The 12,614-nt window shown below is 39.8% G+C and overlaps 1 long non-coding RNA gene across 1 annotated transcript in view; it reads left to right on the top strand.

Moving 5' to 3' along the window:
* The window catches only part of LOC120525322, a 130,228-nt gene extending 123,440 nt beyond the window's left edge, over positions 1-6,788 (top strand). The window contains exon 4 of the long non-coding RNA XR_005632934.1: positions 6,480-6,788. This is a non-coding gene — a long non-coding RNA (uncharacterized LOC120525322). The remainder of the gene's footprint in view (positions 1-6,479) is intronic.
* Positions 6,789-12,614: the final 5,826 nt, after the last annotated feature.

Here is a 12,614-nt window from a genome sequence, read left to right as displayed (position 1 = left end):
CAAAGAAAACGTTTTGGGGACCGTCCCCATATATTGTCGTCCAGACAATCAAAGAAAAGCACGATTCAAAGTCTTAATTTTCAATTTTCCTGAGACAAAATGGCGACTTTATAGAGGGAAGGATTATGGGACAGGAAATGGTTGGCAGTAAGTGACGTTGAAAACAGGAACCGGAAACAACGTCATCAGGATGGGACGGAAGTGATGTGAATTGATGGAGCCGGAAGTGACGTCATCATGGTGGACGGAAGTGACGTCGTCGCGGCCATTTTGGAATCCAGAAGTGGAGGAGTTATTTTTCTTCCAGTTTTCTGTCGGGCAAAAGAGATTCAGGTAAGTACCACATGACAACCCTCTATCTCGCGATGTTTCACTCACCTTTAGGCTCTTTGACTGCCTCCTAATCACACATGTATGACAATATATATATATATATAGAGAGAGAGAGAGAGAGAGAGAGAGGGAAAATCTGTATACTGTATTTAATTGAAACATTTATAGTTTATAGTTTTACATATATATGTAAAGCATATTGTATGTGTTTGTGTATCTGTATTAATATGCATTTGTTATTTTGACTTTGTATTTAAACTTACTTAATAGATGCTTATATTGCACACAACACTTTCTTTTAAAAATTTGTCACTCCTTATATATTGAATGTACCACCTTTGAATACTGCTAATCCGTGTATTTGGCCTTTGCCATTTTCGAATGATGCCTCCCCATTATATTATAATAAGTGATATAATTTCATTTTGTGACTGACACCATTTCATATTAACAGCAAATGCTTTACAACTTTCTGTAATGACACACTAGATAACATAAAATTACAGATTTATCAGTCAGCCTACAAATCTAGTAGCAGTGCATCATATTGTGCCTCCCCTTCCTTTTAGCTTAGTCAATTTAAAACTGACGATAGAATGGCAGATCTTACCTCTGAATTTCAAAATCAAAAACTACCTGTTTGTTGCAAAACTCACTTGCAGAGGCTGCATTTCCCATAATGGGCAAAATTAATTAGTAGTTATTAAGTAGCACTGCACCTAATTCCTTCAAAACAACCATCAGAATCAAATTCAAAGTCTAACTTATCTTGTCTTTCTAAAGTTTTAGAGAAGATTACAACCATACAAATTAAATTATATCCTTATAAAGCCAGTCTTGATGAGGAATTTCTAATTGGATTTTGGGTTCACAGCAAATAAAGTGTTTTATCTTGTGATAAATGATAGTGTAGTTATCTCTGATGCTGAAAAGGCTTTAGATGTTATGCCTTTTGAACTTAAGTGCAGCTTTTAATATTTTAAGTCACAGCACAAGGCACAAGCTTGAGAATTTAGGTGACCTATCAACTAATATGAAAGTGTGTGAATCCATACGGCATTTAAGTGTTATTTTTAACCATTCAATATTACATATCTGTCTAAAACATGATTTCTCTATCTCAGAAATACTGAGATACACACTCAAAAAGCTTTTCTTTCTCTTTCATTATGTTTTTTTTTTAATGGGGGGGAGGGGTAAAATGAGTTCATTACAAAACAAGGCAGCAGCCTGGTAGGGTCACAGATATCTCCAAAAAGAGCAGGAATACTCAGCGTCTCCTGGAGTTCAATTAAGAAAACAGCTAAATGTCCGTTGGATGCTGTTTGGGGTCTCTGATTGCTGTCCGTTTTGCATTAATGATAATGATTTAAGTTGCTGGAAGTGAAGTATCTAAATGCTTTGTTTTTCTTCCTCCTCACTTGTTGGGTTCACATTCAGATCTTGCTTTATTTCTCACATATCTATATTGTAACAAAAAGAGAAGACATCGATAAAGAGTTGGGGTGCCAAGAGAGCAACCCTGTATATTTGGAGGCAGCAAGATTAAAAAAAACACACAAATATTGTGGAGTCGTCTCTACAGACCTGAGTTCAAGACAGAACTGTCCCAAAATGGTGGAGCTTCTGGTTTGGGCTCTTCTGACAAGAAGATGACACGTTTACTCCCACTGTCCAAAGACATGGACGTTAGGTGAATTGGTGATGCTAAATTGGCCCTAGTGTGTGTTTGTGTGTGTTCACCCTGTAACGGAGTGGCGTACTGTCCAAATGTTGTTCCTGCCTTGCACCTGATGATTGTTGACATAGGCTCCAGATGCCCCATAACCCTGCCCTAGACAAGGGGGGTTAAGAGAAGATAGATAGATAGATAGATAGATAGATAGATAGATAGATAGATAGATAGATAGATACTTTATTAATCCCAAGGGGAAATTCATATTATCCAGCAGCATCATACTGATACAAAAAACAAAAAAACAATATTAAATTAAAGAGTAATTAAATTCATGTAAAAACAGACAATAACTTTGAATAATGTTAGCATTTACTCCTCCGGGTGGAAATGAAGAGTCGCATAGTGTAGGGGAGGAATGATCTCCTCAGTCTGTCAGTGGAGAAAGACAGTGACAAAAGTCTGTCGCTGAAGCTGCTCCTCTGCCTGGAGATGACACTGTTTAGTGGATGCAGTGGATTCTTCATGATTGACAGGAGTTTGCTCAGCGCCCGTCGCTCTGCTGCAGATGTTAAATTGTCCAGCTTTATTCCTACAATAGAGCCTGCCTTCTTAACAAGTTTGTCCAGGTGTGAGACATCCATCTTCTTTATGCGGCCTCCCCAGCACACCACCGTGTAGAAGAGGGCGCTCGCCACAACCATCTGGTAGAACATCTGCAGCATCTTATTGCAGATGTTGAAGGACGCCAACCTTCTAAGAAAGTATAGTCTGCTCTGTCCTCTCTTGCACAGAGCATCAGTATTGGCAGTCCAGTCCAATTTGTCATCCAGCTGCACTCCCAGATATTTATAGGTTATTCTTACAAGGGTTTTGGGGGGGGTGGGGCACTGGTTTCATTTTAGTTTAGTGTTCTGTAGGTAAAAATATTCAGCGTCTTTTCCTAATGCAATTTTGTTTTCTATGGGCACTGTCATTTTGTCATGAGGTTGCCATAATACAGATGGAATCCCATTGTAACGAAATTCATGCGACCATAAAAATATATTGTTATAACAGAAATTTCATTATAATGAATATGCGTACGAAAATACGTATACTATTGTGACCGGGGTCGCCGGCAGTTCGTCATGTCTAACGGTAGTGGCTCTGCAGCGTTTGGAAAACATTAAACCAAGGGCAAATTAATCGGTTGTCCTCTGCAGGAACAGGCTTATCACGTAACATTCTTGGCTCATGATCTTTAGAAAATTTAAAATCAGGCTTTGACCTGCTCTTCCTTTCCTGGTCTGCCACAGCTGTGATTCTGAACTGCTGGTGTTCTTCTAATCTGAATATGGGAGCTAAAGCAGGATGATTGGCCCCGTGTCACGGTTCCTATCTCTTGTGCTAGAGTACTTAAGTAACAGCTCATATTTTGAATGAAGCCTTGAGAATGTACCTGTCTTTTGCTTCAAATGGCACTCGTTTGAAGTGCCGGCATTATGAAGACAAGCAGACAAACCGTTACACAACAACAATTTGGTTCTCTTTTGTGTTTTGCTGCACTTCCACTCTCGATCATGCCTCACCCAACACTCCCCTACAAATGTACATGATACTCCTTTTTATATTAGAGTAGATGGAAATAGCATGCAGTGCTGCACAGGTAAGTAAGGATAAACTGGGACCCTCTCAGGTCAAAAGTTTGGTTTTCAAAATAGTCTATATTGTGTGTATGGTCCTAGAAATCAGTTATGCAAAATTTGGAACAGAACGGTCAAAGGGTGTAGAATTGTAATACTTGGCCTGAGACAGCAGACGGCACTGGTGTTCAAACTGTAGGACACAGGGTCAGAATTTTGGGTACCAAAAGAGTCTGTCTTGTTTGCATACTTCAGGAGAGTAACTATGTAAAATGTGGTTCATATTGGTAAAAGGGGGGGAGGATTGTATAGAGTACGTACAGACATTTTTTTTTTTATTGTCCCATGTGTGCACATAGGGGACAGCTGAAGGGCCCTAGTGACTGCAATTCTACTGCCGCTCCAGTGGTTGATACTGTGTCCTAATGCCTTTTCAGACCTATTGATTGATCCCAATCACGCCCTTCCAGGTCTCACTGTCATTGCCCACGTGAGCATTGAAGTCTCCCAGCAAAACGAGGGAATCCCCAGAAGGTATGCCCTCTAGCAACCCCTCCAGAGACTCCAAAAAGGGTGGATACTCCAAACTGCTGTTCGGCGCATATGCACAAACAACAGTCAGGACCCTTCCCCCACCCGAAGGCGGAGGGAGGCCACCCTCTCATCCACCGGGGTAAACCCCAATGCACAGGCTCCAAGTGGGGGGCAATAAGTATGCCCACACCTGCTCGCCGCCTCTCACCGGGGGCAACTCCAGAGTGGTAGAGAGTCCAGCCCCTCTCAAGGAGATTGGTTCCAGAGTCCAAGCTGTGCGCCGAGGTGAGTCCGACTATATCTAGCCGGAACCTCTCGACCTCGCGCACTAGCTCAGGCTCCTTCCCCTTCAGAGAGGTGACATTCCACGTCCCAAGAGCCAGTTTCTGTAGCCGAGGTTCAGACCGCCAAGGTCCCCGCCTTCGGCCACCACCCAACTCACACTGCACCCAACCTCCTTGGCCCCTCCCATAGGTGGTGAGCCCATGGGAGGAGGACCCACGTTACCTCTTGGGCTGTGCCCGCCGAGCCCGGTGACCTGCGTCCAGGCAAGGGAAAACGTTGTCCAAAGTTTTTGCTCTTCATCGGAGGTTTGTTGAACCGCTCTTTGTCTCATCCCTCACCTAGGACCAGTTTGCCTTGGGTGGCCTACCAGGCATAAAGCCCCGGACAACATAGCTCCTAGGATCATTGGGACCCGCAAACCCCTCCACCACGATAAGGTGACGGTTCAATGAGGAGACCTGCTTGCATATAATACTTTATACAACCACCTCCTTTTCTATAGAATATTTAACATTGAGTCAAGGGAACACCCCCACAAGCTCATTTTTGTAAATGAGGCAGGTTTAACCTCACTAAACAGAAGAAGAGGGCAGTCTGAGGGGCAATGAACAAGTCCTTGGTCAAGTCCTAATGGCGTTCTGCCATTAGCATTCATGGGGTCTTCCACCGCAATGACACACTAGACTCATACAGCGCAGCCCATCTTCTACATATCCTCAATCATCTGCACAGCAGTATCTTGGAATGGGAGCGGAGGCAGCCAGAGCCACAAAATCAATCACTACAGTTCATTGTTCTCTGGGACAATGTCAATTTTCACCATACTACTGATATGCGTAAGTGTTTCACTGACAATCCCAGATTCCTAAATCTACTTCTTCCACCCTATGTCCCTTTCCTCAATACCACTGTGTTTTTCTCAGCTTGGCGATGAAAGGTTTATGACCAAGACCCCTATGTATAAGAACTTTCTCCTGGTGATGGAGAAGCCTATTAGGATACAAAGTGAACTCTATGCAGGGGTGGAAAGGCACATCCACTGCCTGGCCAAAGATAATATAAAATGTAGATGTTGATAAAATCATGTGGTATGACGCAACACAAAGATAGAACCCAGAAGAGGAATTATACAGTATAAATGCGTAAGTTAATTATATGCCATTTTGTTTTGAAATTCTCGCTACTGTGTTTTCAGTCCCCCTTAAGGTTATAATAAATTGACCGATTGCTTAAGCACAATTTCAAAAACTGGGCCCATTTTGTTAAAACAGTACACACAATAAGCACAACCTCAAACCCAAGTAGGAGAACAACTCAGATCTTTTGCAAAATGAAACGCTTCAGTCAAAAACTATACAGTTATTTATAAAAATGATATTTTGTTATCATATTGCACACACATGAGTTATATGATCTAATTCTGTTTGAATGAGTTACACACTACTGTGCTCAACATAAAACATTTGTAGCATTTCTATTTTCCTAATGTTTAAAGTTCACAGAGACAGTACAAAAATATATTCACCAAACACTATACAAGACCAATTCTGCAGACTAATGGAAATATGTATTTACTGTATTTCTCTCCATATACTCAAGACAGTCAATACTGAATACCAGAATAAAGCATATTCACAACAAAACATATCCCAGTTTTCATACGATTACTGTACATGTCAGAGGGGGACATTTTTTGTACATTAGGTGGTTTCTTTTCTCTCTTAGACACAGGAACATGTAAATATTACATTTAAAACAAAATAGATGAAAAGGCAATGGGCACTCATTGTTGGGACTGGGGTGAGAAGTTGAAAGGCAATTTTCCTGGGTAATCTTGTTTCTGATTATTGTGATGGCTGTCTACAGGATCACCGCTTTATAGAAAATTGTGATAAAAGAACTGCTCCTTCCATGGAAAATGTTTGTATTTATCTGACTTAGAAATGAACGTGTCTGAGAATATTGGTTTCTAATCAGCATATGTGTACTTATTGAAAGTTGGTAATGATACATTTTGTTAAATCCAGGAAATATGAGTCCTGTTAATCTAGGCAGGGACTGAAGGACATTTAAACTTCTGGGCAGGAGAAAGCAGAGGGAGGGATGGACCACTAAGAACGCTGCCAAGACACTCGCACAGAGCACAGGGGCTCTCAGGCAGACTAGCGTACGTGGCTGGTATGACGTGAGGCACAAGGACGGCAACACCTCCAAGGAGGAAGAGACAGCTCCATAAGAAGATTCCGGTTGTTGGTCCAGCGAGAGAGGGAAGCTGCATGAAAGGACCGAGCAAAGCTGGTGGACAAGAAATGAGCCATGTCTAGGTTGCAGCAACACAAGGAGCCCAGAGTGGAAAAAAAGAATGACAAAGAGATGTTGACAGGGATTCAACAATTTGATAAAACTTCTGTTGGGAAATGAGTGTCTGGTGAATAGAGTGCATTCATGGACAGTTGTACGATTAATTGTTGGGGTAACACAGTGCGCAAACTGGACTCTGCACTACTAAAGGTTGTATCCTCCACTTCATGTTTTAATGGACTTTTAGAGTGTGGACTGTGTGCTTTCGTTCCTGATATTGTTAGATTTGTTTAGGTTCGTTTATCTTTTTAATGTACTTTATATTGTCTTGGGTAATAGAAGTTATTCTTGCTTTTCCTGAAATTACTGTTGTGTCTTTCATTGTGTGTTTACAAACCACCCAATTTAATGAAACCTGTGTGCTATTTTCTGTAAATCTCAAGAGTTCCTAGTCTCTTAATAAAACTGGGTGGCGTAGTCAGATATTTTAACTATGACTACGTTACATTACCTGCAAGTGTGACCAGACACCTGTCACATACATATCACAGTAAGCTTGGGAAACACATTTGGAGAGATAAATGCAGAAATAATAATAAAAAAATTAGACATCATCTCTTCATCTAGCTGAATCTGACCATAGAACTTCACGTCAACATCAGAGGCTGTATTCTCATTGGCAAAACAATGTAGGAAGAACCTTCTTGAATGATGAATCAATCATTGTACAGATGCTGCATCAATATGATCACAGGCCTCCTCCATGGGTTGAATGAGGGGCATCTGGACAGTGGGCTGAAGATCATAAACCTTCCAAAGCCATGCAGAGAAAAAACATTTGATGGGGTTTAGGAAGGGAGAATATGTTGGAAGGTATTGGACTGTAAATTGTGGATGTTAATGAAACCAGTTTTGGACTAAGGGAAACTGGTGGAAAGATACATTGTTTCAAATGACAATATATCGCATCTTGTCTGTTTTATTTGCTGCTGTAATACCTTCTCCAACATTTTATCTGTGTCTTTCTCATGCTGTGTAGCAAAAGCCATATATGCTTTTCTGTGAACCTTCCTAACAAATGACTTCTTACGTGCTACCCTCCCTTAGAGGCCTGCTTTAAGGCGAGCTCTTAAAATTGTGGACCCATGCACCTTCAGTGCAGTTTCAGCCAAAGAGCATTGCAGACATCTGAGAGTGACGGTTGGATTTTTAGAAGCCTGTCTCACCAGTCGACATCTTGCTCTGAAGTTTGGTTCTGAGGTACGGCCTGTTCTAGTAAGAGTCTGGGTGCTGTGATGAAATTTCCACTTTCTGAGAGATGGGTCCAACAGTGTTTAATGGGACATCAAACTCTTTGATAATTTTTTGTAATAATTTTTGCCTTGCGCATTTCAATGACTTTGTTTCTCACATCAGCATAATGTTCCTTTGTCTTCATTTTTGCAGTGATTGTATAAAAAAGACTATGGCCCTTACAAAGGATGCTTTTATGTCCAGAGGAGCAAAGCATCCACTTGGGTGCTTGATAGCTCTCATCTAGTCACAGAAACTACTCTATCTTCTATTTTAAAAATTTGTTCTGTGTTTGTTAACTTAGTAGCTTCATTTTAAATATTTTTGTAAGATGCTTGAATAAGAACACCTGTCAAATTAATAACAATAATGAATAGGAAATACTTAAAGATTGTTACAATTCAACATATCTAACCTAATTACATGCTAATGGTGGCTTAATGTTTTATATATTGTGATGGACGGCCACCAGCTCAACCCGGCCGACACACCCAGGGCGCTAGATGATGATTTCTCTGCAGCTTAGCAGTGCCCTGGATTCCCACAGGGCACTTTGGGAGATAGAGTTTGGCTTCAAAGCCCTGTGGGTGCCACAGAGTGATGCTGCAGGGAGACATGGGGATTTTTGTTTCCCAGATAGCCTGGAAGTACAAGTCATTGGGACAGAAGGACAGAAGTACTTCCGGGCTGAAGAAAATACAAGTCTCCATCTGACCCGAAGGTGCTGATGAATTACATGGGCGGGAGGACAGAAGCACTTCCGGGTCAAGGACTATATAAAGGACTAGTGGAGACCCAGCAAGGGAGCCAGAGTTGGGAGGGACTGTAACGGAGCTGCTGGGAAGAGAGAATTGTTATATTTATTGTATAGTTTATAGTGTATTTGGTGAATGTGGTGTTGTGAGGGCACTTTTGATAAAAGAAAATTAAAAAATTTACTTAGTGCTTTTACAATTGTGTCCAAAGCATCTGTCTGTTGGATTTCATGAGGCAACGTCCACAATATAAATGACAGATGTGTATGCAACATTATGCCTTTTTGTTTAATCATGAGTGTATCAGTTTTTTATGGACACTACAGGTAGAAAGAAGCAGTGCTTAGAGTGTCTGGCGCTTCACTTAGTCTTCTCAGATATCATTTTGACTCACTTTTATACTCTGTTTTGTGAGGTGTTGTGTTTTCAATTGTCACATTCGTTTGAAAGTTCCTATTTTCATGTGTATCTCCTAAGGAAAACTACATGAGCCATAAGCACTTCATGCTTTACAAATTCAGTTCAAGCAAAAAAGCAAAAATATTAATACTTTAAACATCAATATAACTAACTACACATACAGTACAAATGTGCATATAGCATCTAGTACTTTAGATGATAATCTTTAATATGGATATTCAAATCTAAATTTTTGGCTGATTTCACAGCCCTAGTTGCTTGACTGACAAGACTGAAAATATCATTTAAAATGGTCTAAAATGTATCCCAGGGTAAGTTCCAGCTTAAGAGTGTTGTCATCTAGCTTCATCATCACTAGACCTTTTTTTCGATAATACACAAAATTAAGATCATTCTGTTCATTAATTTTTGCATACTTTTCATATAATAGATAGCCTTCATGTCACAATCATTTTTAATTCATCAACAGTGATATTTGATGTACTACGAGATGAGATTGAAACACGTGAGGAGAAATCATTTGTAATATCCTATACCACACTACAAGCACATACAGTAGACTTGTTCTTTCTTAGCTGGAGGAATCCCAGCCCACCTTCATTAACTCAGTGGGCAAAGCTGTTCTATATTATCTAAAATTAGGAAAAAATCTAGTTCTCTGCAAGAAGATACATTCAAAACAAGAATTTGATAATATAATTTAAATTAAGGAAGCATGGACTGTGATTGACTTTCTTATGTTATTAATTATTCAATTATATTTGAAAAGTTTGCTGTTTTTTTAAATTTTTATCGTTCATCTATTTTTCTCTCTCTTAAGTGGGGTATTTTTTTATTTATAGTTTTTCTTTTTTTTTCCTCTGGAATGATTTTGAAGTAATTGTATCTTGTATCTGTTATATTGTTATTATTTACATGATTCAGTAGCTTGCCATTCATGAACCTATCAAACAATGCAATGATGTAAAGTAATTTGCTTGCAAAGTTTAACCATTTATGTACATTACTTCTTCACTGTAATCGTTCTCAGGTTGCAAATTACATGATATGCAATGTATACCTCAGCATTTCTGAGATGCTTCAATACATCAGCCAGGATTTCTTGTGTAGCCCATTTCACAGTTCATCTTGCACATGCCATAATTTGGAGGTACATATGATAAAGAATCATAAGTGTGTTAAATGTGTATAAGGTGAGACGCAAAATAACTGGACTGGGCTTGGGGCTTTCCTGGAAAACCGTCTGGAGGTCGGCCGGGCGTGAATCATAGAACTATATCGCCTCCTACACGCCCGTCTCAAACCGCTGAATGGCTAGGTATATCCTGTGAATAGCCCAGTCAGTATTTGCACAACAATCGCTACAGGAGTTGCAGCGATAATGTCGGGTGAAAAAATCGAGTAGCGAAATTGAACAAAACAGCCACAGAAACTTATGAAATAATAAAAACAGTGTGTGGTGATAACAGTTTGTCTCGAATACAAGTTTTTGAGTGGCACAAACGTTTCAAGGAAGGACAAGAAAATGTGGAAGACATTCAACGCCCAGGATACCCACACTTGTCTTGGATGGATGAAAACATCAAAGCCGTGAATCAGATTGTTCAAAATGATCATTGCCTAGGTGTTCGAGCTATCTCCGAGTTGGCTTGTATTGACGGGGAATCAGTGAGACGCATTTTGCATGAATGTATTGATGGTGACAATGTTTAGAATGCTGCAATTCATCAATAAATATTTTTTTTTTACGAATTCGGTTATTTTTGTGTCTCAAATAAAATATAACTCGGTTAGCACATCTGCTAGAATTCTTTAAAAATCCCTACTTTTTGCTAATTCACAGTAGTGGCAAAGGGATGAGGTGAAGGGTAATTACAGGAAAGTTTTACATGTATGTCTGAGTAAAGGGAAAATTATGCATTTTTTCAAAGTCCTTTGTGGTTCTTAAAATTTACCATTACTCATATGAGTATCTGTGTGAGTATCCGAGATTTTTTTTAAGTTCGGACTCCTTTGTGACATTTTCAACTCTTAAATATGCACATGTGAAAGTATTTAAATATTTAACACAAAAATAAAAGGTGCAATGCTGTGACAACAACTTGCTAAAGTAGAATCTGTTGTGGAATACCCTTTGTTCTTTTTGTACAAAACTCATATTACTACTTCACTCATATGTTCACATTTCATATTCAGTTCATATTTCTTCGTATTATTTACCACTGGTTAACTTGCTGTAGGAACTGTAATATTTCCTCTTGCGGACTCTAGGGGGCACTCCAGCTCCACAAACACCCAACACAAGTAGGCGCAGACACAAGTTAAAAGGCTAAAGAGTCTTTTATTATGGGAAATTCTTTAAAGTAAGTGTTTCACACCACAGCCACAAGTACAATAAGCACAATGGGCACACAGCAACTCTTTTGTTCCTTCTTTCTGTCTTTCACTGCCTCCTCCACTCCTACTCGTAAGCATTGTCCACTTTTCACCCGGCTGTGGCTTGTCCATGTGAGGCAGGCAGCTCCTTTTATCTCCCACCCAGGAGTACTTCTGGTTCTCTGTAGATGTGGTCCAAAAGCACTTCTGGGTACGACAGAAACCACACGACGTAGGGCTCCCTAGTCCCTGAAACACCCTCTGGTGGCACCCACGGAATCCAAAAGAGCTGAGCTGAAGAACCTCCATGTCCCATGCTATCCTGTGGGTATCCATGGCACCGCTACAACCCAGGGTGGCGCTGCCAGCTAGTGTTCTAGGGGAGATACTACTCTGTGCATGCTCTCTCTCCCGGTCCTTCAATACTGAGGACGTCCCGGCCAGGTAAGGATGCCAGCTGTCCCTCACACTCTCTAGCACATATTTTACTGCCATGCTTTTTATTTCCAACATTTGAAATAACTGTTAAATATTATTTAATTAGCTATTTTTTGTAAGTTAAACCAGAAATGCACAGCAACTAGAAACCTGCATATTTCATGGAGATATATCTTATTCAAAGAAATTCATATTAGAAAAAACACAATAAGAAACCCTTATTTTAAGTGAAATCTTGCAAATTGAATTGCAATGAAACTAAAAACAAGGAAACCCCAGCTCATTTACAACTAAATTTCTAACAGCACAATAGTCATGTTTGCTCTTCTTTTCTTTGTTAATTCATCGTTTGAGTTAGTTGAGTCTGATGTTTGTCTTCATGGTCTTTAGAGTTTTGGAGGAATAAGACTTTGTCTGGAACAGGAGCTTAAAAACATTTTAAAAGAAGTGTGTATTTGTACATTTGAATAGGTAATACTTGAGTTGTTATCCCATTCCATCATCTAATAGAAAACAAGAATATATTTAACTGTAGGGCTCATGAATCAGAAAAATATACACAGCCCACACTGCAAAAAC

The sequence above is a fragment of the Polypterus senegalus genome, chromosome 3, assembly GCF_016835505.1.
Source record: "Polypterus senegalus isolate Bchr_013 chromosome 3, ASM1683550v1, whole genome shotgun sequence".
NCBI lineage: Eukaryota > Metazoa > Chordata > Cladistia > Polypteriformes > Polypteridae > Polypterus > Polypterus senegalus.
Note: the sequence above shows the minus strand (reverse complement) of the source record. Positions and strands in the feature narration are given on the sequence as shown.